Source organism: Chlorocebus sabaeus, chromosome 16, assembly GCF_047675955.1.
Source record: "Chlorocebus sabaeus isolate Y175 chromosome 16, mChlSab1.0.hap1, whole genome shotgun sequence".
NCBI lineage: Eukaryota > Metazoa > Chordata > Mammalia > Primates > Cercopithecidae > Chlorocebus > Chlorocebus sabaeus.
The window spans coordinates 36,471,432-36,499,096 of record NC_132919.1 but is presented as its reverse complement, the minus strand read 5'-3'; the positions used below and the strand labels follow the sequence as shown (position 1 = coordinate 36,499,096).

The window sequence follows — 27,665 nt, the reverse complement described above, 5'->3', positions numbered from 1 at the left end:
AGGAATTTAGGTATATGACTAGCTTGACTGAAATTAGAAAAGTTACAAGTACAGTTAAATTGTGATGTTCTACCATTGACTTGGAAACTTGCCTGGAACGGAGGGGAGAAGGCTGAGGACTGGGTTAGGCTGGGGAAGTTGGGATAGTGAAAAGAAGAAATGTTCAGTGATAAATTTGGAACTCTCCCTTTTCCTTATGATATGAAGTTATATTTGGGTTTAACTAAGCTTTTAGAAAATCTCCAGCCTGGCCAACACAGTGAGACCTCATCTCTACAAAAAATACAAATATTAGCCGGATGTGATGACATGTGTCTGTAGTCCCAGCTACTCAGGAGGCTGAGGCTGGAGGATTGATTGAGCCTGGGAGGTTGAGGCTGCAGTGAGCCATGATTGTGCCACTGCACTCCAGCCTGGGTGACAGAGTGAGACCCTGTCTTTAAAAAAAGAGAGAGGGAAAGAGAGGAAGGTCGGGGAGAGGGGGGCGGGGGAGGAAGAGAAAGAAAAAGAAAAGAAAGAAAGAAGAGAAAAGACAGAAATCTAAGTTAAAGCAAGGAGACTCCAGAAAGAAAGAGAGAAGAGAAGAGAAGGGAAGGGAAGAGATCTAAGTTAAAGCAAGGAGACTCCAGAATGAGGTTACTGAGGATAGAAGATCCAGGATAATTCACTTCAAGAAAAGTATGGATAATAAAGTAGAATAAGGACAGATAGGAGGAGCCAGTTGTGAGGACAGGGAGGCCAATTTTAAGATCATGGATGAAAGTGTAGAACAGCAAAGAAAAAAGCTACTCAGGAAGTCTCAATAGGCAAAATTCAGAGCTACTAATTTTAAAGAGAGCAATTTTGACTTGAAACCTAGTAGTTGAACCAGAAGCCTTAATAGGCATTTTTGGGCACCAGCAGACCTGAGGGGAATTCAATTTCTTCCTTGGGTTGGGAATAGATCAACTATTGAGTAGGGACAAATATTGCTTTAAAGGAAGCTAGTGAGTGGAAAGGGAGTTACAACCCAGAACTTCAAAGAAATTATTTAATTATTTTAAACCAGTGCCAAGCTAATTGCAAGGGCATATGAGTAACTTACTTCATTGAACTCTAGTAATACTGTAGCTTACGCTCTCAGTATCTCTTATAGTTGTGTATTTAAATAGACCTAAATAGATAGGGTACCTTCAGAGGCAAGAGAAGGAGACCGAGTCGCAGGACTTAGTGTTCTATGTGTTGGCAGCAGGAAGTTGCCTAAGGCAGAGTGGTAATCTGGTTTGTGGAATCAGTCCTGGAATTGGTTATTGGTCTGACAGTCTGTCAGATATAAGTAGGTAATATTCTGAGGTATTCTAGGTATTTTGTGTAGAAAAGGCTCCTTTGCTTTTAGAGTTGAGGAAGGGAGAAAAGTAATAAGGAGTGTTCTATTCTCTAAATTTAAGAAGAGGCTGGGCACGGTGGCTCATGCCTGTGTCCCAGCACTTTGGAAGGCTGAAGTGGGAGGAATGCTTGAGCCCAGGAGTTCAAGGCCAGCCTGGGCAATATAGTGAGACCTCATCTCAAAAAAAAAAAAAAAAAAATTATAATGATAATAAATTTAAGAAGAGTATTAGTAACTTTCTGATGATCGTGTTCTATAAACATTTTATGGTATGGGCTCATATCTAGCATATAATAGTCAACGATTCTGTGGGATATATTGTCTGACACAGTCCTATCTTAAGACCGCTCTGGGACTCTTAGGATAATTCTTACACGAAAAAAAAAGAAAAAAAAAGAACACACACATTGTCAGACAAAAACAATAAAATATACCAAGAAGATGGAGCAACTAACATCTTTTTGTTTTTTTCTGGAAGTATTACTTGATGCTTTCTTTTTAAGAATAAACAGTTTCCTTTTTCTTTTCTTATATTAATTTACTTAATAACTATACATATTTATGGAGTACAGTGTTGTTACAGGATCTTTAAGATGTCTCCTTTCTGGCCAGAAACCTGTGGCTGGTGGTGCCTTGACTGGGCCCGCTGGGCTTGTTGCATCCACTTGGCCTGGCAGGCTTACGCTATGGGCCTGGATTTCATGCCTCCAAGGGAGACTGCGAGTTAGGCATGGAGCCGGGGATGGGTGTGTGAGCTAGAGTGGGGTCCAGCCAGTGCTCAGTCAGACACAGTAGCTGCTGCTATGGAGCAGGTAGCTCCAGGTGCTGGCATGGGCATTGCCTTCATGCAAGGCTGCAGCTGGACCAGGTACACTGTAGGCAGCTTCCTTGGCTGCTCCTGGGGAGTGTGATGGCATCTGGAAGCTTGGAGACACCAGGAACCGCAGGGCCCCAAAGAGGGACTCACAGCCCTGGCTCAGGGAGCTCCCAGGTCTGGGCTTCCCAAAGGGCTGCGGCTCTTTTCTCCTTCTCTTTGCCCACAATGTGGTAAGCAAGGGGAATGTTTCAGCTCTGTTTATGTTACAGCTCTTTAGCCTCACCATTTAGTAGATCCCAAGTTTTTGTCCTACAACCAGGAATAATGAGGTATGCAGATGGAGGGTGAGGAAGATGAAGAGGAGCTTTATTGAGCAACAGAACAGCTCAGAGGAGACCTGCAGTGGGCAGCTCCTCTCTGTAGCCAGGGTATCCTGATGAGTGTTCAGTTCTCAGCAGAGAGGGTAACTTCTCTCTTCAGCTGGTCATCCCATCCTCGGTCCAGCTCTCAGCAGAGAAGGTAACTCCTCCCCACAACTGGTTGTTCCATCATCTGTGCAGCTCTGGCTGATCCTGTGGCTTTTATGGGCCTCAGAGGGGAGGAAGTATGCACTGATTGGTCTATGGATTGCTGTGCCTGGAAAAGGCACCACAAGTTCCCACTCCAGTCCACAGGACTGGCAGCCAGGCCCCCAGCCTTCAGGCCCTCCCTGGGGACCTGCCCCCTTCTGCCCAGGAGCCTGTCTGCTACCTGCCGACATCCATGGCTCTCAGGCTGCTCCTGCCAAGGGGCACCTGCAGGCCAGCACCAAGCTGTGCTAATCTCCCCTTGACTCCCCTGTCTTGCTTGTTGGTGCCCAAAGTCCCAAGGGGGCTTAGGCAGCAGGCAGCTGGCATATCAACACTGCCCTAAGTGTCTACATACCTGGCCAGGCTGTGACAGTGCCCGGGCTTGGCCTCAACCCTGCTCCAAGATCGGAGCAGGTGCTGGGAGTCGGGAGAGGCCAGGCAGCAGGAGCAGACACTCCTGAGCCTGCAGGGGCAGGGAGGCCTTCCCAGACCCCTGAGGGTGCAGAGTCCAGAGATGTCTGGGTCCTGCACCTGAGAGGGCGGGGCTTTCGCTCACTCCCTGGAGCTTGTCGGCAGCCCTGGCTGCATCTCCTTGCAGCCTGGGGTGGGGGCTCCAGGTCCTCGCTGGGCCCCTCTCTGCCTGCCCCTCCTGCGCAACCATGCTGCTCTTCTGCTGGTGGGCAGCTGAACCTGGCTCCCAAGGTGGGGAGGTTGGGGGGGGGCTTCCACTTGTCCCTGGGTTGCGCTGTCTTTGTGGAGCGGGCCACTGCCACAGGCACAGGCCCGTCTCCGCCACCCCTCTCCCCACCACAACCCACATTGACAACTGTGCAGTGGGCTGCCTCGGGGATGTGGAGCACAGGGGACCCACTGCCACCATTGCTGCTCTTGAAGCCAATCCTGCTGCCACCGCCTGTGTCTCCCTGCTGCAGCTGGCGTGACGTCAGTGGCCACTCCAGAAGGCCCACTGCTGCAATCAGTGTGATGTTTAGATATATGTATATAATGCCAAATAGGCCATTACACATGGCCATTAGCATATCCATCATCTCAAACATTTATCATTTCTTTGTGTTGGGAACATTAAAAAATCTGTTCTTCTAGCTATTTGAAAATATACAACCAATTGTTGTTAATTATAGTCGCCCTATAGTTCTGTAACATGCTACAACTTTTTCCTCCTATCTGGCTGTACTTTTCTATTCATAACCAACTTTTAGCTATCACTTCCTCCCACATCCCTTTCCTCGCCTCTAGTAACCACTATTCTACTCTCTACTTCTATGAGATCAACTTTTTTAGCATCTGCATAAGACTGAGAACTGTTTACCTTTCACGAAGTGTTTATTTTTTAACAATAAAATAACTTGGCAGGATAGTAATCTATATAAATATAACTCAGAACATCATGTGGAAATAACTGGTTTTATTTTCATAAAACTTAGTAAGCCTTTTACGGGGGGATATTTTATACTCTGTGCATGAATTTTCTTTTGGTGATCCTCTGAGGGAACCTAAAAGAAATAAACATCTTACATAGTATCTCATACTGAGATCCACAAATTAAATGTGCTGCTGCTGTAAGTATTAAGTCCCAGTAGAATGAGAAAATAAACCATCGCTGGGCGCAGGGTCTCATGCCTTTAATTCCAGCACTTTGGGAGGCCAAGGCGGGTGGATCACCCAAGGTTAGGAGTTCAAGACCAGCCAACATGGTGAAACCCCATCTCTACCAAAAATATAAAAATTAGACAGGTGTGGTTGTAGGTGCCTGTAATCCCAGCTAATTGGGAGGCTGAGGCAGGAGAATCGCTTGAACCCAGGAGGCGGAGGTTGCAGTGAACCGAGATTGTGCCATTCTACTCCAGCTTGGGCGACAAGAGGGAAACTCTGTCCCAAAAGGAAAAAAAAGGAAACAAACCATGGTGTCAAATAAGGACCCGAAATCAGGTTACCAGGGCAGAGGGTGTGATGAAATGCAATCTTTGATTTACGATGAATCTATGTATCAGTAGGAAATGCATCACCTGTTTTGCAAATAAATCTTATTTATTTATTTTATCAAAGTGACATGTGCACATAGTTAAAATAGAATAAAAAAGAGTTAGTGAAAGCAAGAGTTCCTATCCTTATGTACCTCAATTTTATCAGGGTTCCAGAAGCAACCAGTTTCTAGTAGTTGCTTCTGGTATACCATTTAGTTGTAAATATTATTTACTTTTTTTTTTTTTTTTTTTTTGAGACAGAGTCTTACTCTGTCACCCGGGCTAAAGTCCAATGACTTAATCTCAACTCACTGCAATCACCTAGGCTGGAGTGCAGTAGCGGGATCTCGACTCACTGCAACTTCTGCCTCCCAGGCTCAAGCAATCTTCCTGCCTCAGCCTCCCAAGTAGCTGGGACTACAGGAATGTACCACAAATGCCTGGCTAATTTTTGTATTTTTTGTAGAGACGGGATTTTGCTGTGTTGCCCAGTCTGGTGTCAAACTGCTGAGCTCAAGCGATCTGCCAGCCTCAGCCTCCCAAAGTGCTGGGATTACAGGTGTGAGCCACTGCACCTGGCCCTTTACTGTTATTTAAAAATTAATTTTAAACTTACCTTTTGCTTTGCAGTTATAGAAGAGATACGTATTTAACTTTCTTACATCCCTCCCCGACAAAATCCAGTGCAATTATGTCACAATTTTTGGTTGAATCAGTGTTATTTATAATATTATGACTATGTAAATATTCCTTGCAACATAGTGTACTATGATATAGGTTTCTTTCTTTTTTTTCTTTTTTTTTTTTGCATTTTGAGACAGGGTCTTGTGCTGTCACTCAGGCGGAAGTGCAGTGGCACGACCTTGGCTCACTGCAGCCTCTGCCTCCCAGGTTCAAGAGATTCTCCCTCCCATCTCAACCTCCCAAGTAGCTGGGATTACAGGCGCAGACTGCCATGCCTGGGTAATTTTTGTATTTTTTTGTAGAGATGGAATTTCACCATGTTGGCCAGGCTGTTCTTGAACTCCTGACTTCAAGTGATCTGCCTGCCTCAGGCTCCCAAAATGCTGGGATTACAAGTGTGAGCCACCATGCCCAGCTAGGTTTCTTTCTTATTCAATATTTTGTTTTTCCTGGTTTTAAAAATTGCCTTAATTTTTCCTATGCTTAGTTTTCATAATACCTGTAGTTAAATCATTTCAAACCTTCCAACAGTTTTTTTTTTTTCTTTTTTGAGATGAAGTTGCACCCTTGTTGCCTAGGCTGGAGTGCGATGGCATAATCTCAGCTCACCGCAAACTCTGCCTCCTGCGTTCAAGCCATTCTCCTGCGTCAGCCTCCTGAGTAGCTGGGATTACAGGCATGCACCACCAAGCCCGGCTAATTTTGTATCTTTAGTAGAGATGGGGTTTTCTCCATGTTGGTCAGGCTGGTCTCGAACTCCCAACCTCAGGTGATCTGCCCGCCTTGGCCTCCCAAAGTTCTGGGATTACAGACGTGAGCCACCATGCTTGGTCTCCAACAGTTTTTTAGTGTAATTTTTGGAAACAAAGGTTAATTGTTTATATTGGTTTTCAAAATGTATTTTTTATTTCTGTTGAAGTAATGTGACACATCAAGATAAAGTATCAATGCATTCAAAGAAAAGATAAAGTATCAAAGGTGAAATGAGGGTGACTTTTAACTATACCATTTACATGTTGTTAATTACCGTTACTAACAATGGGAAAATATAAATATAAAATTCTATCTACAGGAAGCCATTGATCTCAGGGGTAGGGGAAATCAGGCTTAAGAATTGGTTTCTTCTCTTGCCTCATGTGGAAGACACTGCGAAAGTCTTTTTAGAATCAAGTCAGTACCATTTTTGAAAATGTGTTTTCACTTTTTTGAAGAATCTGGTTAGTTTTTAAAATAGTTTTTAATTAAAAATATATATATATATTTGAAACACGGTCTCACTCTGTCGCCCAGGGTCAAGTGCAGTGGTGCAATCATAGCTCATTGCAACCTGAAACTCCTGGGTTCAACCAATCCTCCCACTTTAGCCTCCCAAGTAGCTGGGACCACAAGTGCACCACCATGCCCAGCTAACTTTTAAAAACGTTTTTGTAGAGACAAGGTCTCACTATGTTGCCCAGGTTGGTCTTGAACTCCTGGCCTCAAGCAATCTTCTTACCTTGACCTTCCAACATGCTACGATTACAGGCACGAGCTACTGCACCTGGCCTGGTTTATACTTTTAAAAATCATTTTATAGTTTGCACTGCTGATGGGATCTAATAATAGATAAAGTCGTTTGCTTAAGTTATTTTATGTATGGGTGGCAACTTTACTAGTATTCTATCTTTGAAGAATTTCTTAATTTCCAAATGGCAGAAGCTGTAGAGATGTTTTGACATTTTTTAGAAAACAGTAAAGCATATAATTCTTCATATGGAGGTTTATCTTGAACTATTTTTCCAATCTTCTTTCTTTCTTGTTATATTTAAGAAATTTTAAGTGAGAAATAAAAAGCCTTGTAGGAGCAGTATTCAGCAAAGTGTGTTTAACCAACTTTGTTACATACACCAGTTCTTTGCTTTAAAAGAAATAGTGTTTTGTTTTTCTTAAAAGCTTTTATTGAGCTATAATTTACATGTCATACAATTTACACATTTGAAGTATACAATTCATTGGCTTTTAGTATGTTCATAGAGTTGTGTACCCATTACCACAGTTTCATCTCCCCAAAAAGAAACCTTACTTAACAGTCATCCCTGTTTTCTTCCTCCTCTCCTCTCACAGCCTTTGGCCAACTAATATACTAATCTACTTTCTTTCTGTCTATATAAATTTTGCTATTCTAGTAATTTCATATAAATGGAATAATGGTTTTCTGTGATTGGCTTCTTAGATGAATCTTGAAAACATGTATCAGTCCTTTAATCCTTTTTATTGTTGAATAATATTTCATTGTATGGATATATACAACATTTTCTTTATTTCATCAATTAATGAATATTTGGGTTATTTCCATTTTTTGTTATTATAAATAATGCTGCTGTGAACACTTGTATACATTTGCGTGGACGTATATTTCAGTTTCTTTGGATATATACCTTGCATAGAGTTTCTGGGTCATATGGTAACTCTTTAACTTTTTGAGGAACTGCCAGACTATTTTCCAAAGCAGCTGACCATTTTACATTTCTACCAATAGTATATGAGGGTTCCAATTTCCCTATATCCTTAAAGTTTAATTATCTGTGTTTTTGATTATAGCTGTCCTAGTGGGTGTGAAGTTGTATCTCATTGTGGTTTTGATTTGCATTTTCCTGATCTCCAGATGTTCAAATTTCTTGATTAAATGGACTAGTAAATCTGAAATGAAAATGTTTATACATTCCTGTGGTGTACAAGTATATGGAAATTTGTGATTGGCATAATTGCCTCAAGCCATTTGAGTGCTTTGAAGAATGTTAAAGCTTTCTGTTTTTTAGCAATAAATATCTTTAAAATTTTAAAGTAGTGATTGTTAACCAAATTTAATGTTGATATATGGTATTTATATTTTATATGGTAGTTCTATAAATGTAAGTCCAAGTCTAGAACCTAGGGTCTATCTCCTTTTTTTGAACCCTGAGTCAGTTATTTTTCATGTTTTCTAATCTTGACCCTTTTTTTAAATTCTTTTTTTTAATATGTAGAACAAACATCAGAACTTTTCTGAAATTACATCTATTTATTACAATCTATTTTTTAAATATCCATGAAGTTACTAATTTTGTGTAAATAAATTTTTGTGAAGATTTACTAATATAGAGAGCCAAAATGAAATCCATGTGGATTTCAGGTTGTACATACCATGCTTTTTCTTGGCTTTTAGTATAATACTTATTAAATTCATTGATTTAATAACAATATCTTAAACACTTAAATATGATTTAGGGAGCCAAGCGTAATGGTATGTTCCTGTAGTCCCAGCTACCGAGGAGGCTGAGGTGGGAGAATCCCTTGAGCCTAGGAGTTTAAGGCAAGCCTGGGCAACATGGCAAGAACTCATCTTGAAAAAACCTTAAAAAAAAAAATTGGCCTATAGAGTTACCTACTCATTTCACTTTAAAGAACCAGCATGTTGAGTGTTATATTAAACACATCTTATAAAACAGTGGGCCTATTTTGTATCTAGTTGTCACATTTTACTTACCTTTTTTCTCTGTCGTATAAAGACATGCTTTTATTCTATTTATTTCTGTTTATTAAATTTTCGCAACAATCATTGAATGCCAGCTGTGGGCACTTTATTGCAAAGGGATGACTAAAGTTGTGGCAAAGTTCAAAGACAATTTCTTTTTCAGTTAATATCACTAGGGCTAAAAAAAAAAAAAAGCCATCTGATTAAAATAGTTACCACTGAGATGTTAATGATTAATAGAGTTGACCGTCACAAGGAATGGTCACTGTTAAAAGAGAAGCTTGTCTTTCCAGATTTCCAGTTGATAGATTTAGGGAAGTGGCTTAAATTGTTGTTGTTGTTGTTATTGTATTTTCCATTGTAAACTTTTCATTTGGTGTTCTATATCTTCTTTTTCTATGTTTAAACTGTCTGTGCTTCCATTCATTTCAAGAGTGTTTGCCCTCATTTCTTTGGGAATTTTTATAATAGCTGTTCTAAAGCCTTTGTCTATATCCAGTGTGTCTCACCTGATTGTTGGTACCTGTTGATTGTCGTTTCCTAATTGAGATGATAATTTCCTGGTTCTTTATGTGCTGAGTGATTTCAGATTATATTCTAGACATTTGGAATATTTTGTTATGAGACTCTGAGTCTTGCTATGGAGATGTTGATATATTTGTTTTATCAGATCATTGATAATGATGGGCTCAGGACATCAGTTCCCACCAGTCTTATGTTGGTTGTAGTTCCAATGTCAGTTAAGTTTTTAGAGTCTTTATAGTGGTATTTGGATCTGTCCGATATGTGTACCACCCAGTGGCTAGACTGGGATTTGGGTTTTGGTCTATGCTGAATTTTAATTCTCAGACGTTGATAAGCAATTTAAGCTTATAACCATTCATATACAGCTAGGAGGTATACCAAGGAGTTCAAAAAACAACTTTCCTGAGCTTCTTCCTCTCCTCAGTATTCATTTTACTTTCCATTTCCCTGGATCTCCAATTTTTAGTCCTGTGGTTAGAGAGTTAGGGCTTTTAGTTATACTACTGTGCTACATTCTTTCCGCTACTGCCTCTGTATCCAGAGCCAAGCTGTAGGAGGTAAGAGGACAGAGATAGGGAAAAAAAGCAATGAGAATTTGTCCCATTCTCCTAGGACCATAGCTACTCTGTTTGGAGAGGGTTGTAGGCTAAATAATGGCTTCAAAGATCTCCAGATCCTAGTTCCTGGAACCTGCATGTGGCATTTGCCTGGAATTCTAGTAATCATTGTACATGTTCTAAAATGCTAGTTTTATTGCTTATTACCCTTTCTGAAAATATTTTTATTTATTAAGGAAACTCTTCCTTGATTACTAAATAGGTTTATATAACTGTGCAGCAAGTCCTCAAATAATGTCATCTCATTCACTCATTCAGTGTTGTTTTTCATTGTAATGTTGATGAAAAAAACATGAATTTCTGGCCAGAGCCACTGTGTGGTTTGCATGCTCCCCCACATGTCTGTGTGGGTTTTCTCCAAGTACCCCAGTTTCTTCCCTCATCCCAAAGATGTGCACGTTAGATGACTTGGCATGTCTAAATTGTCCCAGTCTAAGTGAGTGTAGATGTCTATGCAAGTGTGCCCTATGATGGGATGGTGTCCTTGACCTGCTGACATAGGCTCTGATTACCTGTGACACTGAACTGTAATAATTGGGTAAATATAGTCATTTATCTTACTTGTTTTGATTAATCTTTCTCAAATGTATGTATAGCTCACGTTTATTTCAATGTTTAATATTTGAAACTTTTTGGGGTATTTATTTAGAAGTTTGGTGATGTTTTTGTGACCAGAAATATACCTCAGGAACTTGACTCTTGTTTATATCAATTAACCTGTGGTAAAATTGGTTTCATTTTACCAGGTTTCATTTGAAGTTGCAGTTTCCAAGAACCTATCCATGATGTTAAATGAGGACTTAATTGTATTCTTGGTAGTTTGTTTAAATAACAGTTTGGGATTTTCAACAGATTACTCCCTGAAAATATATTATGTGAGAGAAGAGTTCCAATGCTGATACTGAAGATACTTATGCAGTCACCCTTGGTATCTGTCGGGGATTGATTCTAGGCCCACCAGGATACCAAAATCTGCAAATGCTCAAGTCCCTTAAATAAAATGTTTAGTATGCGCACACGCCTCAGCCCGTGTGTATTTTAAATCATCTCTAGATTATTTACAATACCTATTGCCATGTAAATACTATGTGAATAGTTGTTATAGTGTATTTTTCAATTTTGTATTATTTTTATTTTTGAGATGGAGCCTCACTCTGTCAACCAGGCTGGAGTGCATTGGTGCTGTCTCAGCTCACTGCAACCTCTGCCTCCTGGGCTCAAGCAATCCTCCCACCTCAGCCACTTGAGTAGTTGGGACTACAGGTGCACGTCACCACTTCTGCCTAATTTTTACATTTTTTTGGTAGAGATGGGGTTCACAATGTTGCCCAGGCTGGTCTCAAACTCTTGGGCTCAAGCAATCTGCCTGCCTCGGCCTCCCAGAGTGCTGGGATTACAGGCATGAGCTACTGTGCCTAGCTCGCAGAAGTACTTTCTATCTAAGTGTTTATTATACTTGTATTTATTATCTGAATAGTCTTAATCTGAGTCCCTGTATTTTACTATGTTTTAAAATTTTTATTGTGGCAAAATATATAAAACGTAATATTTGCCATTTTAACCATTTTAACGTGTACAGTTCACGGACACTAACTACATTAACAATATTTTGTAGCCATCACCACTATCTTTTTCTAAAACCTTTCATCATCCCAAACAGAAACTCGACCCATTAACCATTAATGCTCCCAACCCCTTCCCCTAAACCCTCATAACACCCAGTCAACTTTTGGTCTTTATGAATTTGCCAATTCAAATTACTTCACGTAAGTGATATCATGTAATATGTGTCCTTTTGTGTCTGGCTTATTTCACTTAGCATAATGTTTTCAAAGTTCATTCATGTTGTAACATGTATCAGAACTTCATTCTTTTTTATGACTGAATAATATCCCATTGTAACTAATAACTTATTTTAAAAAGTGGTCAATTTTTCACTCACATCCTTCTCTAACATTTTTCTCAAGGCTACAGTTTTTGTATCATGCTAAATGTTGGATGTTATAAATTGATGTAGCACACCAACTTGAAAATGATGTAGGATATCATTATTTCAGTAAAATTTTTGTGTTTTGGTTCTACTCCATTTAAGTTTGGGGGCAGTAAAACAATTCTGTAAATTCACCTGACCTAGTCCCAGCCTCGTTTTCTGGGTTTGGAGGTAGGGGTGCAGCTAAAAGTCACTAATGATTTTGTCACACTTCCATAATCCTGAAATTTTTGTTGTCTTTACTTGAGTCTCAACTGGAAATCCGCTGCTTCATGGAGGTGGAATTTAGCTGTTTGAATTGGGAAACTGGAACTTTCCCTTCTAGAGATGTGAACAAGTCCTTTTTACTGCTGCTGCTTAACCACACTTAATATGCATAATGGTTAATCCCATGCTGTTCTCTAGATGGAATTAGATTAGTGAAAAGTAGGAGAATATTTAATTCTTTAATTACTACCATTCAGCATGAAATTATATTAGCCTAAACAAGCAAAAAGGTCATCACTTTGTTGGCTAAAAATTTCAAGCTTGATCTTCTATATATTTATGTATGCTGAGTTTGTAAGGAAACTGCAATTTAAATAGATTAAATGTAATTTTGTTGCTTTTAGCCTAGTGTCACAACCTAAGATGAATTTGATTTAATTCTGTTACCTTTTAGCTATCCCTACCAACTTTGTCATTTACAAAACTGATACACATGCTTTCTATGTCATAATTTGTACCACTGATTTTAAAAATGTTTAACAGTCATGATCAACAAAAAAGCCAGTTGGCTGTTTTTTTGTTGTTTGTTTTCTGTTTTTTTTGAGACAGAGTCTGGTTCTGGCGCCCAGGCTGGAGTGCAGTGGCACGATCTCAGTTTACTGCAACCTCCACCCCCTGGGTTCCAGTGATTCTCCTGCCTCAGCCTCCCAGGTAACTGGAACTACAGGCACACGCCACCATGCACAGATAATTTTGTATTTTTAGTAGAGACGGGGTTTTACTATGTTGGCCAGGCTGGTCTCACTGTGTTGCCTAGGCTGGAATGCAGTGGTACCTCAATCTCAGAGGCCCAAGAAATCCTTCCACTTTAACATCCTGTGTAGCTGGAACTGTGGGTACATGGCATTACACCTGGCTAATTCTTGAATATTTTGTAGTGGTAAGGGTCCTGGCATTAAGCGATCTTCCTGCATTGGCTTCCCAAAGTATTGGGATTTATGACATAAAATTAATCTTTTTTTTTTTTTTTTTTTTTGAGACAGGGCCTCACTCTGTCACCCCGGCTGGAGTGCAGTGGCTTGATCACGGCTCACTGTAGCCTTGACCTCCTTGGCTCAAGTAATCCTCCCAGCTCAGCCTCCCAAGTAGCTGGTACTACAGGCATGCGTCACCATGCCTGGCTAATTTTTAGTTTTTTTTTTAGTAGAGATGAGGTCTCACTACATTGTCCAGGCTGTTCTCAAACTCCTGGGCTCAAGTGATCCTCGTGCCTTGGCCCCCCAAAGTGCTGGGGTTTTAGGCATGAGCTACTGTGCCTGGCCCATTTTAATCACCTTTAAGTGAACATTTCAGTGGTATTTACATTCACAATGTTGCCCAATCACCACGCCTATCTATTTTCAACATTTTTCATCACTCCATTTTTCTCAAATTCACATGGAAAAATAATTCTTGTTTCATCACACCAAACAGAAATACTGTACCTGTTAAGCAATAATTTCTCATTCCTCTTCCTCCCCAGCCCCTGATAACCTCCAGTCTACTTTCTGTTTTTATGAATTTGCCTGTTCTAAATATTTCATATAGTAGAATCATACAATATTTGCCATTTTATGTCTGGCTTATTTCACTTATCATAATGTTTTCAAGATTCATACATTTGTAGCATATATCAGAACTTCATTCCTTTGTTTGTTTGTATTTTTGAGTTGGAGTTTCGCTCTGTTCCCCAAGCTGGAGTGCAATGGCGTGATCTCTGCTCACTGCAACCTCCACCTCCCAGGCTCAAGCAATTCTCCTGCCTTAGCCACCTGAGTAACTGGCACTACAGGTGCCCACCACCACACCTGGCTCATTTTTGTATTTTTAGTAGAGACAGGATTTCACCATGCTGGCCAGGCTGGTTTCGAGCTACTGACCTCAAGTAATCCATCTGTCTCAGTCTCCCAAAGTGCTGGGATTACAGTCGTGAGCCACCGTGCCTGGCCCATTCCTTTTTTTTGCAGTTACAGGAACAACACAAGAGAGACAATATTAAAAATATGTACTTACTAGTTGAACTGTGGAAACTTGCTCACTGAAGCACTCTGACTTGCATTAATGCTTTATATACCCATATTTATATTAAAAATTCTCATGCAACATGAAAATAGAAAAACTCCCTGTACCTGATTTCTGTTCCCCGTTTTCCCACTTGCAGTCATTTACTTAGGTAGCTTTTTACCCCATGGGGGAAAAAAACCTAGGGTTCAGAACTACCAGTAACAGGGAAGAGAGAATTTTTTTTTCTTTTTTGAGAATGAAGTGTTTCTCATCATAGCATATTCTTAAGCATGTGCTCCATATATGCTGCAAGGTAGCTGAATGTCTTTTGGCATAATTGTTACATGTTTGGCATGGCTGGCAGAGTGGTTGATGTCTCCAAAAAGGTCAACCATCATTGCAGAGCACCAGTAGCTGTATTCTGGAAGCACAGATCTGTTTTGAAGTCCCATACCAGATGCTGGAAGGGAGGTTTGTGAATCAGAAGTTCAGTGGACTTCTGATAATGTTCAGTGTCACAGAGTACCAGGCCTGTAATGATGACATTTCTTTACCCCTCCAACAGAGGGTGCACTCTTGTGAATGGCTTTTATGGCTAATTGCTTCCTGTGTGCTTTACCATGGTCAATTTGCAGGCTCTCTGTTTTGTACAGGCCATGCTGTGTTTGAGAATGTTTACTTACTCTTCAGCTCCCTCTGCAGGAGCTCAGTGAGCTAAAGGTGCTGGAGAGCTGTAATGGCTGCAAACACCCATTTTTTTTTTTTTTTTGTGGCTAAATAATACTTCACTGTGTGTATATACCACATTTTATTCATTCATTTTTTATGGGTTGTTTCCACCTTTCTTCTATTGTAAATAATGCTGCTGTGAATATTGGCATACAGGTATCTGTTTGAATCTCTGTTTTCAGTCCTTTTTGGATCAGAATTGTCAGGTCATATGGTAATTCTGTGTTTGCCTTTTTGAAGAACTACCAGGCTGTTTTCCAGAACAGCTGTACCCTTTTACATTTCAACCGACAGTGTATGGGTGTTGCAGGTTTTTTTACATTCTTGTTAATTTATTTTATTTTATTTTATTTTATTTTATTTTATTTTATTTTATTTATTTTTTTGGAGATGATGTCTCACTCTGTCGCCCAGGCTGGAGTGTGGAGTGCAGTGGCGCGATCTCAGCTCACTGCAACCTCTGCCTCCCAGGTTCAAGCTATTCTCCTGCCTCAGCCTCCCAAGTAGCTGGGACTACAGGCGCACGCCACCATGCCTGGCTAATTTTTTTGTATTTTTAGTAGAGATGGGGTTTCACCGTGTTGCCCAGTCTGGTTTTGAACTCCTGAGCTCAGGCAATCCACCCACCTCAGCCTCCCAAAGTGCTAGGATTAATTATGGGCGTGAGCCACCATGCCCGGCCTTATTCATTGTATTACAGCCATTCTTGTAGGTGTGAAGTTGTATGTCATTCTGGTTTTGATTTGCATTTCCCTAATGACTAAAGATGTTGCATTGTTTTACTTAAGTCATTTGCCCTTCTTAAAATTATTTGTAATTTTGTTGTTGGATATATAATCCTAGGCTGAGCTTTTTTCTTCTTTCAGTATAGTAAAGTTGTTTCTTCTGTTGTCTTGTGGCTTGCATTGTTTCTGATGACAAGTCAGTGATTATTCTTATTTTTGTTTCACTGTATATCTTTTTCCCTCTTAGTGCTTTCAAGATTTTCTCTATTACTATTTTTCAGGAATGTATGATACACCTTTGTTCGGACATGTGAGTTTCTTTGAGCATTTTGGATCCATGGGTTTATCATCAAATTTGGGAGGTATTTCAGTACTGTTCTTCAAATATGTTTTCTGTTCATCCTTCCCTTTTCTTGGTCTCTAAGTACAGGTATGTAAAAAGCTTGGTGGTTTTTCACAGGTTACTGAGACTGATTATTTTCTTTCCTTTCCTCCCCACCCACCCCCAGTTCTAGCTCTTTTTCTTCACTGTACTTCAGATTGGATAGTTCCTATTCCCCTTTCTTCAAGTTTACTGCTCTTTTATTCAGTAGTGTTTAATATGCTTTTAAGGCTACACAGGGCCAGGCACAGTGACCCACCCGTATAATCCAGCACTTTGGGAGGCCTAAGCAGGTCGATCACTTGAGCCCAGGAGTTCAAGACCAGCCTGGGCAACATGGCGAAACCCTTCCTCTACAAAAAATACAAAAAATTAGCCAGGAGTGGTGGTATACACCTGTAGCCCCAGCTACTTGGGAGGCTGAGGTGGGAGGATTGCTTGAGCCTGGGAGGCAGAGGTTGCAATGAGTCAAGATCATGCCACTGTATTCTCCAGCCTGGGCAACAGAGAAAGACCCTGTATCAAAACAAACAAACAAACAAACAAACACCAAACAATAACTTTTTAGTTCAGATATTATATTTTTCACTCTAAAGTTTCATGTTTCTTTTTAAAATATAGTTTCTATTTCCGTGTTTTTACTTTTGTTTAAATTCTTGAGCATATTTATAATAGCTGTTTTAAACTTCTTGTATACCAGTTTTTATCATCTCTGTCACTCTTTTGCCTGATACTTTTCTGGTGATTGGTTACAATTTTCTGTTTCTTGTATCTAGTAACTTTTTGATATCTCGTAGACACTGTAAACCTTATAAGTACCTGAATTTGTTGTCTTTATTTTTAAAATGTTGGATTTTATTCTAGCACACACTTAAACACAGATTAGCTAATCCTCTTGAATCCTGTGTTAAAGCTTTGTAATGGTGAGTCTTGAATAGACTTTAGTATAAGTATGGTTTGCCTCGATACTAAGGATTAACTCTTTTGGGGTCTCTCCTAAATACTCTGGATGTTCAATGAGGTGTCTCATCTGCCTGACTGATCAACTCAGTGTGGGCTTTGGGTACTATTCTGCTTTCTAATCCATGGTAGTTGTTTCCTTAGTATTTGTTCTTTGTTTAGACTTCAGGAATTATACTTTGCATTTGTATGTTATTATTTACAGAATTTCAAGGGGCCCTTTATTATTTTTTTGGAGCTAAGCATGACTCTACCTTAAGATATTTACATACCGGAAAGAAATGAAATGGTTAGTACTATGAAACACATTTGAAGTAAAGAAACATTTTGTTCTATTGGACTCTGCACTGAAGAAACAGTAATGTAAACACACATACTTTTTAGTTTTAGAAGGAAAATTTTTTTCAAAACACACACATATAGGAATAGAGCCTGCATTTTTTAATCTTTATTTTATTTATTTATTTATTTATTTATTTATTTATTTATTTATTGAGACGGAGTCTCACTGTCACCCAGGCTGGAGTGCAGTGGTGTGATCTTGGCTCACTGCAACCTCCGCCTCCCAGGTTCAAGCGATTCTCCTGCCTCAACCTCCCGAGTAGCTGGGATTACAGGCACCCGCCACTATGCCTAGCTAATTTTTGTATTTTTAGTAGAGATGAGGTTTCACTATATTGGCCAGGCTGGTTTCGAACTCCTGATCTCAGGTGATCCACCCGGCTCGGCCTCCCAAAGTTCAGGGATCTGGGATTATAGGTGTGAGCCACCACGCCCAGCCACAGAGCTTGCATTTAAATGTTAACATTTGAAACTATCAGTAGTAAGTATGTTTTATGCAAATAAGTACTTAATGTTTTCATAGTGTATATACCATGAGCCTTATGTTGTGTTTGAGTTATTCTTCGAAACTCACCAACATACAGCATGACTTATTTTATGAATTCATAGTTCATCTTTGTCATTACCTAAAGATGGTTTTTAAGCATGTATATTGGTGACATCAAGTTCTTTGGGAAGGTATATATTTTTTGCCTTTTTAACTTATGTATACTTTACTTTTTAACTCTGTGTCAGTCAAGATAATTTTTTTTTTTTAGCCTGGACAACATGGTGAGATCCCATCTTTACCAAAAAATGAAAAAATTAGCAAGGTGTGATGGCATGTGCCGGTGTTCTCAGCTACTTGAGAGGCTGAGGTAGGAGGATCACTTGAGCCTGGGAAGTCAAGGTTGCGATGAGCTGTGGTTGTGCAGTGGCACAACAGCCTGGGCAATAGAATGAGACCTTGTCTCCAAAAAAAAAAAAAAAAAAAGTTAAATTGAAAAGTATTGATCCTCATGAGAATTATATAAAATGAAAATTTGAAAACATTAATTTGGTTCTGTTGATGAATTAATCAAGCAGTTAGATTGGTGTACTAGAGTTTACTCTGGAAAAATATTTTCAAGCAAAAGTTATGAGCTCATCAGTGCTGAATTCTTACTAGTTAACAAAGTGACTTCAAACTCTGGCTTCCCCCTGCTGTCCTGAGATAGTATTTCCCACCCATGGGCTGCTTTCCAGCTTAGGTCCTGGAATGAGAAGACTTGGCACATTGTTTCAACATATGTGTCATGGAATGCAACTAAGGCTCAGAAAGTTAAGTGATTTGCTTAAGACCACACAGTTGGTATATTAATAAAGCCTGGCTTCAAAGTCAGGCCTTTCTGATTCTAAAAGCCATGATAAAACAGTATCTGTCACTTAACTATTTCCTCTAAGGAACTGTGGGATAAGGGATAACCCTTTGCCCTATATCCATTAGACAGTGGAAGGACCAGTATCTGAAAGCAGCAGTTGAAATGTGCTACAACTGTTTCTGAACTCTGGAGACCTACACACATCTACCTTTTTTTTTGTTTTGTTTGAGACGGAATTTCACTCTTGTTGCCCAGGCTGGAGCGCAATGGAGCGATCTCGGCTCACTGCAACTCCACCTCCTGGGTTTAAGGGATTTTCCTGCCTTGGCCTTCCCAAGTAGATAGGATTACAAGCGCCAACCACCACACCTGGCTAATTTTTTTGTATTTTTAGTAGAGATGGGGCTTCACCATGTTGACCAGGCTGGTCTCGAACTCCTGATCTCAGGTGATCCTCCTACCTCGGCCTCCCAAAGTGCTGGGATTACAGGCGTGAGCCACTGCACCCATCCTACATCTACCCGTTTTTGACTTCTTAACTATTAGGCAAGAGGTAGATTTTTGGTATATTATAGTATAAGTCTTTTTCTTTGACAATACAGACAGATTTCCCTCTAATCATATTATTTACTGGGCTAATCATATTATTTACTAATCATATTGTTTAGCTAATCATGTTATTTACTGGGATGACATCATTGTCTGAGAGGATGCTAGTGAGATCATTACCACATACATCAATCTTCTATATTAGTATGACAGTATACTGAGTCTCTGACTGGATATTCATGGCTACAAAATGTTTAAGAAAGTGTTCTTTTCCTTTAACGATGCATAATAGATATATATTTTTGGGGAGTACATGTGATCATTTAATCCATTCATAATTTGTAAATATCAAATCTCAGTGTACTTGGGATATTCATTACCTTAAATGTTTGTCCTTTATGCTAGAAACATTTGAATTAATTTTTTCTAGTTATTTTGAAATGTACACTAGATTATTATAAGTTATAGTCACCTTACTGATCTAACACTACATTTTATTTCTTCTGTCAAACCGTATATTTGGGCCCATTAATCAACTTATCTTTATTCCCCTTTCCTCCCCACTACTCTTCCTATCCTCTGGTAAACACCTAGATCTATTTTTAGCTCCTACATATGAGTGAGAACATGTGATATTTGTCTCTCTGTGCTTGGCTTATTTTTGTTTTTTGGTAGTGATGAGGTCTCACTATGTTGCCCAGGTTGGTTTCAAACTCTTGAGCTCAAGTGATCCTCCTGCCTTGGCCTCCCAAAGTGCTAGGATTACAGACATGAACCACCACACCTGGTCTGCTTGACTTATTTCACTTAACATTATGAACTCGGCCGGGCGCGGCGGCTCAAGCCTGTAATCCCAGCACTTTGGGAGGCCGAGATGGGTGGATCACGAGGTCAGGGGATCGAGACCATCCTGGCTAACACGGTGAAACCCCATCTCTACTAAAAATAGAAAAAAATTAACCGGGCGTGGTGGCAGGCGCCTGTAGTCCCAGCTACTCGGGAGGCTGAGGCAGGAGAATGGCGTGAACCCAGGAGGCGGAGCTTGCAGTGAGCCGAGATAGTGCCACTGCACTCCAGCCTGGGCGACAGAGCAAGACTCCGCCTCAAAAAAAAAAAAGAAGAAAAAAATTATGAACTCAAGTTCCATCCATGTTGTTGCAAATGGCAGTATTTCTTTTTTTTTTTTTTTTCCCTTGGAGGGAGTCTTGCTCTGTCGCCAGGTTGGAGTGCAGTGGGGCGATCTTGGCTCACTACAACCTCCACCTCCCAGGTTCAAGCGATTCTCCTGCCTCAGCCTCCTGAGTAGCTGGGACTACAGGTGCGTGCCACCGCACCCAGCTAATTTTTGCATTTTTAGTAGAGGCAGGGTTTTGCCACATTGGACAGGAAGGTCTTGATCTCTTAACCTCGTGATCTGCCTGCCTCGGCCTCCCAGAGTGCTGGGATTATAGGCGTGAGCCACAGCACCCAATCTCTTTTTTCTGGCTGAATAATATTCAATTGTGTGTGTATATACCACATTTTCTTTATCCATTCATCTGTTGATGGGCACTTAGGTTAATTCCAAACGTTGGCTTTTATGAATGGTGCTGCAATAAACATGGTAGTACAGGTATCTTTTTGATACATTGATTTCCTTTCTTTTGGATATATACCCAGTAGCAATTTTCTGGATCATATGGTAATTTTATTTTTAGTCTTTCGAGGAACAGCCGTGGCTGTTCTAATTTACACAATGCCTGTACTAATTTACATTCCTGCAAATGGTATACAAGAGTTTCCCTTTCTCCACATCCTCACCAGCATTTGTTATTGCCTGCTTTTCTTTTTCTTTCTTTCTTTCTTTTTTTTCCCCCCTTTGATGGAGTCTTGCTCTGTCACCCAGGCTGGAGTGCAGTGGCACAATCTTGGCTCACTGCAACCTCTACCTCCTGGGTTCAAACAGTTCTCCTGCCTCAGCCTCCCGAATAGCTGGGATTACAGGCGCATGCCACCATGCTCGGCTAATGTTATATTTTTAGTAGAGACGGGCTTTCACCATGTTGCCTAGGCTGATCTTGAACCCCTTACCTTGTGATCCACCTGCCTTGACCTCCGAAAGTGCTGGGATTACAGACGTGTGCCACTGTGCCCAGTCTGCCTGCTTTTCGATATAAGCCATTTTAACTGGGGTTAAATGAGATTTTATCTCATTGTGGTTTTGATTTGCATTTCTCTGATGATCAGTGATGTTGAACATTTTTTCATGTGACTGCTGGCCATTTATTATGTCTTCTTTTGAAGGTTTCAGATCATTTGCCCATTTCTTTAATTTTTTTTAGACAGAGTCTCATTTCATTGCCTACGCTGGAGTGCAGTGGTACAGTCTTGGCCCACTGCAACATCAGCCTCCTGGACTCAGGTGATTCTCCCACCTCAGCCTCCCGAGTAACTGTGATTACAAGTGTGTGCCACAACGTGCAGCTAATTTTTGTATTTTTTACGGAGACGGGAGTTTCTGCCATGTTGCCCGGGCTGGTCTCGAACTCCTGAGCTCGTTATCTGTCTGTCTTAGCCTCCCAAAGTGCTGGGAATTTCCCCATTTAAAAATAGAATATTTTGTGGGTTTGTTTTTGTTTTGTTTTTTGCTAGTAAGTTGTTTGAGCTCCTTATACAGTCTTGAGGGTATTTTGCAAATGTTTTCTCCCATTCTACAGGTTGTCTCTTAATTTTATTGATTGTTGCCTTTGCTGAGCAGAAGTTTTTAGCTTGATGAAATCCGATTTGTCTATTTTTGCTTTTGTTATTTGCCCTTTTGAAGTATTACACAAAAAACATCTCTTCCCAGATCAATCTCCTGGAGCGTTTCCCCCAATGTTTTTTTCTAGTAGTTTCATAGTTTCAGGTTTTGGATTTAGGCCTTCAGTCCACTTTGATTTGATTTTTTGTGTATGGTGAAAAATGAGGAGTCTAGTTTCTTGTTTTTTATTTTATGACAGTCTTCCTCTGTCGCCCAGGCTAGAGTGCAGTGGCACGGTCTCGGCTCACTGCAACCTCCGCCTCCTGGGTTTAGAGCAATTCTCCTGTCTCAGCCTCCCCACTAGCTGGGATTACAGGCGCATGCCACCATACCCAGCTAATTTTTGTATTTTTAGTGGAGACAGGGTTTTGCCGTGTTGGCCAGGCTGGTCTCGAACTCCTGACCTCAAGTGATCCACTTGCCTTGGCCTCCCAAAGTGCTGGGATTGCAGACACGAGCCATCCTCTCTGACCTAGTTTTTTCTGAGTATAGTTATCCATTTTTCTCAGCACCATTTTTTTTAAAAGACTGTTCTTTCCCCCACTGTATGTTCTTTGTGCTTTTTTGTGAAGATGAGTGGATTGTAAATGTGTGGATTTATATCTGGGTTCTCTGTTGTCCACTGGTCTGTGTCTGTTTTTATGCCAGTACTGAATCGGAAAGGTTTCCTTGTCCCCCTTGCAGGGTGTGTGACAGGGGTGTGGCTTGCTTCTTTAGTGCCCTGCTGTTCAAACCTCTAGGGAAAAACATACAGATGGGCAGGTTGTGGGGCTCTGACACCACAGGCAGTGTCTAGTGGTGAATGTTTACAGCTCCTGAAGCCCCAGTGGGTTTGTGTTACTGTGTGCTCTTTTAGTTTTGCCATCTCTAGGTGACTTGTGTTTATCAGTTCATTAGACCCTCTGCATTATCCCAAGGGTTTTCTGTATCCTGGATTCTTGCCGTGGTGTGCCAGAAAAGTCGGATCACTTGTGGACTTGGAGAATGAGTGCAAGATTTTTTTGAATGGTGGAAGTAGCTCTCAACAGACGGACTGTGAGCCAAAAGGGGATTGGGAAGGCGGTTTTCCGCTGGAGTTGGGCCGCTCAGCTGCTGGACTTTCCTCTGACTGCCCCAGCCAAACTCTGCGTTGTTCTGTTGGTCAGTGGCTTGCCGGCATCTGCCAGTGCCTGTCAGTGTGCTTTTCAACTGATGTGTTCCTCTGGACATCCAGCCACTTGTGCGTTCTTCTGCTGATATGTTCCTCTCAACTTCCAGCCACTTGTGTGTCTTTGCTTGCTAGGGCCACTTGTGTGTCTTTGCTTGCTAGGGTCTTGGGATTTTTATAGGCACACGATGGGAGCGTGGCAGGCCAGGTTGGTCTTGGAAAATGCAACATTTGGGCACCAAGGCAGGAGTGCCTGTCCTCACCTAGGTCCGTGGGCACAGGCCTGAGGGTGGAGCCCTAGCCAGGCACCTGCCTTTCTCTACCCAGCTCTTCCCTGCCCTTCTCCTGTACCATGCTGTTTCAGTTACTATAGGTTTTTAGTAAATTTAAAGTCAGGTAGTTTGATGCTGCCAGTTTTGTTATTTGCTCAGGATTGTTTTGGCTATTTGGGGTCTTTTGAGGTTTCATGTACGTTTTAGAATTCTCTTTTTCTTTCTCTATGAAGAATGTCATTGATATTATGATAGGGATTGCATTGAATTTATAAATAGCTTCGGTTAGTATTGTCATTTTAACAAAATGAAGTCTGGCTGGGTGTGGTCGGCTCATGCCTGTAATCCCAGCACTTTGGGAGACCAAGGCAGGCAGATCACTTGAGGCCAGGAGTTCAAAACCAGCCTGGTCATCACAGTGAAACCCCATCTCTACTAAAAATACAAAAAGTTAGCTGGGTATGGTGGTGCATGCCTATAATCTGAGCTACTTGGGAGGCTGAGGCAGGAGAATCGCTTGAACCTGGGAGGTGGAGTTTGCAGAGAGCCAAAATGGAGCCACTACACTCCAGCCTGGGCAACACAACGAGACTGTCTCCAAAAAAAAAAAAGGAAAAAAAATTAATTATTCCAATCCATGAGCATAGAATATCATTCCATTTTTGCGTGTGTCCTCTTCAATTTCTTTCATCAGTGTTCTACAGTTTTCCTTTTATAGACCTTTCACATCTCTGGCTAAACTGATTCTTAGGTATTTTATAGTCTTTGTAGCTATTTTAACTCGGATTACTCACTTGGGATTTCTTTTTTAGATTGTTTACTGTTGGTGTATATAAATTCTATTGATTTTTGTATTTTGATTTTCTATCCTGCAGTCTTTCCTGAATTTATCAGTTCTAACAGTTTTTTGGTGGAATCTTTTTAAAATATAAAGTCATGTTATCTGGTAACAAGGCTAATTTGATGACTTCCTTTCAATTTGCATACCCTTTATTTCTTTCTCTTGCCTAATTGCTCTGGGCTTTCCTTTTCTAATAGCTAAATAAATTTTTTGTTTTTATTTTGAGACACAGCGCTCTGTTGCCCAGGCTGGAGTACAGTGGTGCAATCTTGGCTCATTGCAACATCTGCCTTCTGGGTTCAAGTGATTCTCCTGCCTTAGCCTCTCAAGTAGCTGGGATTTTAGGCGCCTGCTACCATGCCTAGCTAATTTTTGTATTTTTAGTAGAGACAAGGTTTTACCACATTGGCCAGGCTGGTCTGGAGCTCCTGACCTCAAGTGATCCACCCGTCTCGGCTTCCCAAAGTGCTGGGATTACAGGCATAAGCCACTGCACCCAGCCAGAAAATTATTATAGGGATTTTAAAACAAAAGTCTTGCAACAAATTGTATAAATAACACTTTACCTTTATTAAGTGCTTTTCAAAAAATGACATCAAGACCACCCTGGACTGCCAGCATCCTTGCTGTCCTATTCCCTCTTCTAAATCCGAAAATGAAAGCTGATTAGTAATGAACATCGCACTTAATATTCCCTAAATGTTTAAATGGTCACCTATTATAAGGTCTTTAAATATTTAAATAGTCACCATAAATGGTCACCTTATAATAGGCGACCATTTAAATAGTTCCTTTTTTTTTTTTGAGTGAAAAAGAGTACTTAGACATTAGAGGTGTTAGATGCATACTGCTTTCTGAAACATTGATAAAAGGTGGAAAATATGTACATCCTAGAATTTAGGAAATGGTGGTTTTGGGGAGCTTTCTCTTAATCATTTGTCAGATGAATTGGGTGATTCTAGAAGGTTATTGCTGTACTTGTATTTTGGGAGTGATAGGGAGGTAGCAGTATATTCCAACCAAATTTATTCCATACAAAATCTATTACATTTTACAAGTACTTGAAAAACTGAAAGTCATACCCTACTCAAAATTTCCTTGTTAATTTTACCGTCACTGCTTTACTCTTTGTATTAAGGTCAATGAAATTGTCAAAAGTGAAGAGACTGGATTATCAAGATACAGTGAATGGAAGGGGATGCCAAAAACACAGTGTTTATAAATTGAATTTGTTACCATTTGAAATTTGTTTGTTTAATCTTCAGGAGATTTCACCAAAATGATGTATGTCTTGCTGATGATGTCTTTCATATAATTCTAGACAAATTAACTAGAAATGAATGTATATAATTGATATAGTTTGGATATTTGTCCCCTCCAAATCTCATATTGAAATGTGATCCCCAGTGTTGGAGGTGGGGGCTGGTGGGAGGTGTTTGGATCATGGAGTCAGATCCCCCATGAATGCCTGGGTGCTTTCCCCACAGTAATGAGTGTACTGTCACTCTGTTAGTTCATGAAAGAGCTGGTTGTTTAAAGGAGCCTGGTACTTTCTCCTCTCGCACATACTTCCTCTCTCACCATGTGACATGCTTGCTCTCTGTTCCCCCTTCACTTTCTGTCACAAGTGGAAGCTTTCTGAGGCCTCATGAGAAGCTGAGCAGATGCGGTGCCATGCTTATACAGGCTGCAGAACCGTAAGCCAAGCAAACCTCTTTTCTTTATAAAAATTACCTAGCCTCAGGTATTCCTTTATAGCAATGCAAAACAGACTAACATATTACTTGTACTATAGAACTAAAAGTTGGTTAAAAATTCAGTTTCAGAAGCCTGTCTTTCCTAGGTTAAAATTCTGACTCTGCTGCTTCATTGATGTATGACTTTGGACAAGTTACTTAATCTCTTTGGGCTCTGGTTTCCCCCAGCCCTAAAATGAGGATACCAGTATTCCTTGTGGAGTCATCTAAAGGCTTAATACTGGTAAAGAACTTACAGTAGTAAAATGCCACATAATAAGCATTTAAATATTAGCTATTGTTTTTATTATTATAAAAATAAGAGTTTATTATTGAGGTCAATGTTAGGCTTAAACACTAGAGTACTAAGGTCATGTAATTTCCTGGTGACTGGCAATTTAAAGATGAGATATACCACATGTGAATTGGTATAATAAACCATATAATGGTGTATTAGACAACATTTATGTGTACTATACAACAGTATACTTCCAATTCCTTTCTCTCATCCTCTGTGCTATTGTTACGTGTTTTACTTTTACATATTCTATAAAGACACATTACATTTCTTCTCTTACTGCTGTAGACTGCTAGTTATCTTTCACAGTGTTTAAAAATAAGAAAAATGCTTTTATGTTTACATTCATTTATGCCATTTCCAGTATTCTTATTTCTTTATGGAGGTACATGTATCTCTAATGGCATAGTATTTCCTCCAGCCTGAGGTACGTTTTTGTGTTCCTTTTTTGCTGGTAATGACTTCTCTTTTTGTTTCCACCCCCCCAACAGAAAAAAAAAAAGAAGCAAAATATATTTTCTTTTTGAAAGATATTTTCACCAGGTACAGGACTTATGGTTGAGTTTTTTTCTTTTAGTGCTTTCAACATTTCACACCGTTGATTTCTGGCTTACATAAGTTTTGATGATAAATCAGTTATAATTTTTTGTTTCTTTCAATGTAATTTTTTTTTTTTTCTTCTGGCTTTCTTAAACATCTTTTTATTTTTGGTTTTGAGAAGTTTCAATATGATTTGTCTAGTTGGTTTTTGGGATTAGAAGTGTAATCTATTCTGCCTGTTCTCTGAGCTTCTTACTATCTGTGGTTTTGTGTCTATTTGTTTTGAAAATCCCCAACCTTGTCTTCTCCTTAGATATTTCTTTTGCCCCATTCTCTCTTTTTTTTTTTTGTAGGATATCAGGATTACGTGAATGTTACGTCATTGACATGATCTCACAGCTCTTGGGTTTTCTGTTCTGTCCACTTTCCCCTGCTCGCTGTCCTCACATTTTCCGCCTTTTGTTTCATTTTGGATAATCTCTTATGCAACTCTTTTGAGTTTACTCTTGAGCTGTTCCAAAGCATTCTTCAACTCCGTTAGCATATTTTTCCTTTGTCTCTGACAATATATTGGAATTTTCCTTTTTCTTTCTGTGACTTAAAATTTATGGTTGAAACATAAGTGTTTCATATAGGACAGAAGAGACTGAGCCAAGTAGTATCCTTCTTCAGTTTGGGAGGTTGAGTCATTATAGTCTGTAGTTAAGCTTAATTTTGGTCTTGTTGCTA

General features: G+C 40.1%; 1 protein-coding gene across 3 annotated transcripts in view; it reads left to right on the top strand.

Moving 5' to 3' along the window:
* USP32 (ubiquitin specific peptidase 32) overlaps positions 1-27,665 on the top strand; it is a 219,310-nt gene that overhangs the window by 63,221 nt on the left and 128,424 nt on the right. The window lies entirely within an intron of this gene.